Genomic DNA, 6,654 nt, shown 5'->3' on the forward strand with positions numbered 1-6,654 from the left:
GCTCCCTTGCTGGCCTGTAAAACATTCATTTCCCCAAATTCAAATATTTTCACTCTTTAGAAAACTTGTTAATGTTGGATTTAAGAAGCAGTATAAAATATGACTCTCTGCCCTGGCTAAAGCAGTAGTTCATGAATTATTGATTTCTGCTGGCAGGAGATGAGGGTTCTCTTTCTTGAACAGCAGATGTTGCCCTGGCTGGGATCTTAGAAGGGATGGCAACTTGTGGGGGCGGTGCGGAAAGGGCAACATCACCCATCCTGGGCAAAGGAAGGAAGAAACAGGACTCTTTTTGGTCCACCAGCCAATGGGGTTCCAATTCCTGGTTTTCTTTACTGTGGTTCAGGCCCCCGAGGTGGTGAAGTGGAAAGAGCATCAGGCCTGGCAGAATCCCTGCTCGGCCTCTGGCTGGCTCTGTGACCCTGGGCCAACTGCTTGGCCTCCCTGAGCTGCAGTCTCTGTGCCTGTAAATACGGTAGTGCTGCCTGCAGCACTGGGCTATTGGGAGGAAAGGAATGAATGAGACGATTCCTGAAGAAGTCACTGTCCTCCACCGGGTACCAACTTCACAGCCAAAGCCTCTTCTCATAGTTCTTGCCTGGATAAAGACTCAAGAGACCCGAATTCCACGCTGACCTTGACTATGTGATTTGGGACAAAATGCTCCTCTTCTCTGGACTTCGATTTCCTCATCTCTGAGAAAATGATAATAATCAGTGGTCATTCTTTTCCTTCTTCCTCTGGTTTCAGGTTCCATCATAACGGTGGGCCCTGCACTGTAGCTGCCACATTCAGACCAAAATCCGTGGTGGTCTGGGCCTAGGGCAAGAATAATTCCCAGCTTGGGCTCAGCAGGAAGACCCTCTGTGCTACCTAGAGCCCCCCCACAGGGCAATACAGCAGTGCCCTTGAGCCTGGCTTGTCCACCCAGAGGTAGAAATGACCTTGATCAGGGATCTTAGTGGTGCCAGAGCTGCCGCAGGCTGCAGTGCTCGGTGCTCTGGTGGGAGCTGCCTGGCACAGCCTGTCTTCCCAGTGCCAGGTTCCACCCCAGCCTGCCATTCCCAGAGGATCTATTAGCATCTCAAGACTCAAGTAAAGCTTGGTAAATCAGGCTCCTGGCGTGGCAGTATTCATGGGAGATGCAGAGAAAGGGAGGCAGAGATCTGGAGAAAGCCAGCTCAGAGCTCCAGTGAACAGGGCTGGGGGGTACTTGGAGCATGCTCTGCCCAAGCCCACTGGAGGAGACTGGGCATTTGACCTGCTTTCCTAGCTACTATCTGCTGTTCAGGCAGGTGCAGCAGGTAGAGTGAGGGGCCACAGTGACCCCTGATCAATGAGGGGCATGGAGGCTGGACATCCAGGCCTGCCCAGCTCTGCCTCTCGCCTCAGTGGATGAGATCATGCTTCTGGGCACACTCAGACACCCAGGATCCTGGCATCTTAGCACCTGAGTGAGGAACCCAGGAAAGCTAAAGATTCTCAAAACAGTGACCCAGGTGCCCTGTAGGTCATTCATTCCCAAATATTGAATGTGGAAGCTTTGGATTTTGTTATATAAATTAGGACAGATGCAAGGGCCTCCCTGCAATACCATTCTCAGGGGTTTCCGTTCTGATTCTCTTTCTGGAGAAGGAATAAGGGTGTGCATGACAGCCCCTGTAGGGGTCCTGGAAGTGGCCCAGGCCCATGGAAGGGGCAAACATGTGCCCACTCTGGTTAGGAAAAAATGGTCTGGAAGTCACTGATCTGGTCCAAAGTCCACACCTGAGTGAAGAAACCCAGAAAAGATAAATCACACAGCATATTAGGGCAGAGCATGGACTAAGGGGCCCAGACCCCAATCTAATTTCTTTTCTGCTTCTGCATTCTCTCTGTACTCACTCTGGGTCTCACTCTTCCCTCCTGCACAGTGGGGATAATCACACATTCCTTCCCACCCTCACAGGGTGCTCTTCACAAGAAGCAGATAAAGCAGGGTGAGATCAAGCAGGATCACAGTTGTGCCCCTGCCTGGAGGCTGGGATAATCACCAGGCCCTGCAGCTCAATCCTGAGTCCTCCCCAGAGGCTGGGAAAAGCCCAGCTACACTCAGCCTGCTATTTGTCCAGCTTAACCTGCATCTTCCTCATAGAGCAGCAGAACCCTGATAATAAACATTTCATGGAAATTTATTCTCCCCAGATCCCTGGGCTGGCTTTTATTTGGTCCACCTGCCAATCAGGAAATACACACCTTGGCCATGGCAAAGTTGTAAGGCTCCTCTGCCACCATTACCCCCTTCTTCCACGGGGACCCAGCCAAAGCTCCCTGCCAGCCTGTGCCCTTGAGTCCATCTCTTAGGAGTTTGCATTTTAAAAGAGGAAGCTGAGTGGGGGGACTGGCCAGTTTCAAAAGGGACAGATGGCTCCTGCAGAACATGAGTCTCTGGACCCCTGCAAAGAGCCAGGGAATGCATCCACCCAGGGGAGCAGCCTCTCACTCTCTGATGCATGAGACCTCCCTGACTGCCACTGGCCATCTCAGCTCTGGTTTACTCTGCAACACTGTGGTGCCAACTTCACAGCCAAAGCCTCTTCTCACAGTTCTTGACTGGATAAAGACCCAAGAGACCCGAATTCCACGCTGTGATTATGTGACTATGTGACTATGTGATTTGGGGCGAAATACTCCTCTTCTCTGGACTTTGGTTTCCTCATCTCTCAGGTTCAACCTGATGATGGTAAAAGCTTTCTTGCCCCGAAGGCAAATGGCTGTGCATGTCTCCAGGGATCTTTATGTGCACAGCAAAGATCTGAGGGTGTTTATGACGTTTGTCCTGTTGACCAATTGGAAAAAAAGACACGAAAAGTTACCAGAATTAAGCGGCAATACAAGATGACTCTACAAAGGCCATCTATCACCAGACAGTTTACATGAAGGGTCAGGGAAGCTGAAAATAACCTGGAAGAGGCGTAAGAATGAGAGGAAGAGAGGAGGAAGGAAGATGGAGGGGCTGGAATGGTCAAGGCAGTATCCCAGCAGGAGATGGGGCAGAGCTGAGCTTGGAAGTGTAGGGCCTGTTGCTGCGCTGTGAGCTCGGACACGCCCATCCCTCTCCACGCCTAAAATTATTCACCAGAATCTGCACTCAGCATCTAGCTTTGCCACACCCACCTCTGCACTCAACACTAAACTCTGCACTCGGCACCTAGCCTGCCTTTGGAAATCCCCTCTGCACTCAGCACCAGAATCTGCACTCACACTAAACTCTGCACTCGCACCTAGCCAGCCATTGGAAAATCCAGCCAAAATTTAAAAGAAGCCCCACCAAAACCTACCCAATAGCGTATGGCCCCGTCCAGCCCACTCACCAGAAATCCCGCCTACCTACCTATAGTAGCTTGCCACGTCCACATCCTGTTTCTCCACAGCCAATGAGAGCGCCTTCCCTCCGTATATAATCCCAGGCCTGAGAGAAGTCAGGCGTGGCTTCCCTGGCCTCTTTCCCCGGGACCAGGGAACCTCACCCAGGAGCCAAATAAATTGGCATCTAATTGTTCTCATGCAGGGCTCAATTTCCTCATTTTAAATTCAGCAATAAACCTTACAGGAAGGACAGGTGGGATTTGAATCAATGGAAAGGAGCTGGCCAGGGAGAGGACCTGGGCAGAAGTAGGCACTGGTGAGTGGGTGAGTCGGGCTGGAGTGAAGGACCACAAAGATAAAGCTTATCAGATGACAGCAAGAGTGAGGGGAAGAAAAGAGAAAAAGAAATAAAAAAAAAATAAGATAAAATTGAAAGTTCAGGCAGGGTCTCTATGAAAACAGCCCTTTCCTTTTTCTCCCTGAATCCACACTGGGAGCCCTGGTCTGCAAAGGCGGTCTTAGGACTTGTGCCCAAGCCTCAGCCACTTGGCCTTCCCTGCCCAACTGCCTTCCTAGATCAATACTCCTTTCCCCTGGCGCTGAAGAGGGAGGCCCTCCCCTCATGCACCATGTGACTTTGTCCCCTCCAGGATAAAGGAGATGGAAGAGTGGTGGGCAAGTGACTCTCCCATCCACAGGCAGATCCAAGAGCATTAGAAATGCTTTCTCTTTTGAGAACATTAAGACACATAGAAACTCGACCAGGAATGGAGACAGAAATCAAACAAGGGGAAAAGGCAGGGGCCACCAAGTTGGGCCTTATGAAAAGTGAGTAGTCTGAGGGGCCCCAGGAGAAGGGCTCCCTGCTCAACCAGCTCCAGCCTCCGGAGGCCCATTCCACGGCCTCGAGGCTGCCTGTTTGTCACCTTCGCCAATCCGCAACTCCCCTTCACTCAGGGCGGCACAGTGAGTCACAGTTCCTGTAACAAGCACAGCTTGAGCAGACTACAGCTCATGCCAGGGCAACTAGCCTGAGAATTGTGGCCACAAAAGTCAGAAGCCTCCCTAGTCCCCAGTGCCTCTGAATTAGCATCAGAACAATCCCCACAGAGGCCCTGCCTCCCTCCCATCCCAAATTCCTTGTTCTTCTAGGCCTTTGCCAGTGCAGTTCCCCACATATCTAGAGCCCAGCGCAAAACGAACTTTCTCCACAAAACCTTCTCTACTAACCCCATCTGATCACGCTGTGACTCAGGATCAGCCCAGACACCACAGTGGAGTCAGAATAAGGGCCATGAAGGCAGCTTGTTACAATTTACAAAGGGTTGACACTTTGTTACCTGGAGGACAAAGCAGGGTGGGCTGGCTTATCTCCACTCTGCTGCTGGCAAGGGCCAGGGGGGCTTGCACCCAGCTCCCCTGAATCCCACACTGAGCCTTTCTTTGTCCACTTCATCCTCTGCAGTGGCTAATCCATGCCTGGACATATAAACTTTCCTAATAGCATGCAGAATATTCTTGGTTAATTCACTAAATCTTCCACTAAGATTAATGGGAACCTTCTTTGTGCCAGGCACTGTTCTAGGGTTTGGAGATATTGCAGTGAACAAAACAGACTGAATGCCTACCCTCATGATGCCTGCATTCTAATGAGAGGAGGTATAAACCAAACATAGTAAATGAGTAACAGTATGTTAGTTGGTGAGAAGGCATATGGGAAAAAGTATAAGGCAGTAAAGGGAGATAGAAAATGCTGTGGGTAGGGTGGCATTTTAAATACTGTGGTCAGGGGAAGCCTCACTGAAAATGTGACATCTGAACAAAGGCCTAAAGGAAGTGAGGGCACTGGCCATCCAGGTGTATGGGGAGGAGCCTTCCATGTGAAGGAGGACAGCATGTGCAAAGGCCCTGGGGCAGGTGGCTCCCAGTGCCATGAGGCTTGTGGCCGTGTTCTCTGCTCTTCTTCCTTGTAGAGCTTGGACCACTTTACTCACCTGCTCCTAACAAGCTGCCAGCCACAGATGGAAAGCAGCAGCCCTTAGCATCCAGGATAATATCCCTCTTCCCACATTCCAGAAAGAGAGATCCATACAGAGTATCACCATGTTCAGTGACTAAAACAGCTGCTTAAGAGCCTTTCCCCATGGCACTCTGCTCTGAAGCTCAGATCAGGACACTGGTCCCAGCTCCATGCTCCTCTGATGGATGTGGACCCACTAGCTGGGACACTGGTGAGGATTCCTTGAGGCTTCTGCTTACCAACCTCATTGGCAAAGAAGGACTAAAGGGATCAAGATACAAGGAAGCACCAAAGAATGCAGATGAGACCAGCTCAGAAAGATCATTCCGTATGCATTGGTAACCCAGAGAGAACCAGAAGACCGCAGCGCCATTGGGCCAACATGGCATCAGTGAGAATCAGCAGGGCCTGCTCCAAGTCCCCAGAGTTTCCACATTCCCTTGGGCACGTAAAAATTTGCAAACCCCTTGTCCTCACCCACATTGTATTTCCTTCACTGAGTCATACTCTCCCTGTCACCTGCTCCCACTCAGAGTGACTCACTCATGTCAACAGGCCCAACATACTTTCCTCACCCTTCCTGCAGGCCCCCAGACTGGCCACTGTGCCGATGGGGCAGCAGTGGTGAACCCCAGCTTTGGCTCCATGTCACTGCAGCTGGAGAGGGAGCCAGTAGAAGGTTGGAAGAGGAGATCTTGGAGACCCTGAAGGCAAATGCTTGTGGATTTCTGCTAAAAGCAACTATGACATTTAGAAAGTAGGGCAGAAACTGGGACTGGAGGCAAGAGTGAGAGATGACTGGACCCGAGTGACTGGTGCCGTCCTGCTGCACAGTCAAACATGGCTGAACTCCAGGACGCATTCCAGACTCTTCTCCAGATACCTCTCCCAGCATTTTCCCTCCTGTCCCAAGTCCTGCCAGATGTGAGAGAATTTTCTGGGATGTGTGGAGTATGTGGGGTCCACTGGGACAGCAACTGAGAATAACAAAACTGATGAACTGAAGAGAAAAAAACTCCATTTCTCTTCCCCAACCCAGGATTTACCAAGCATGTAAGCTTCATTCTCCTTTGTCCTGGAAGGGAAGCAGTCATGCAGCCTGACAGCCAGTCCCTGGAGCCTCAGCTTGGGTTGCCGATGACTAGTAATGTGGATTTAATACTCTTGATCAAATCAAAATGAATTTGAACTAAGCCAGAATGGTTCAAATGAAAGTCCATCTCCATTGCATTTCCCATGCATGCTCATACACATACACAAACTTATGTCTGAGCCCTACATTCCCT

The sequence above is a fragment of the Cebus imitator genome, unplaced genomic scaffold, assembly GCF_001604975.1.
Source record: "Cebus imitator isolate Cc_AM_T3 unplaced genomic scaffold, Cebus_imitator-1.0 Scaffold217, whole genome shotgun sequence".
Taxonomy (NCBI): Eukaryota; Metazoa; Chordata; class Mammalia; order Primates; family Cebidae; genus Cebus; species Cebus imitator.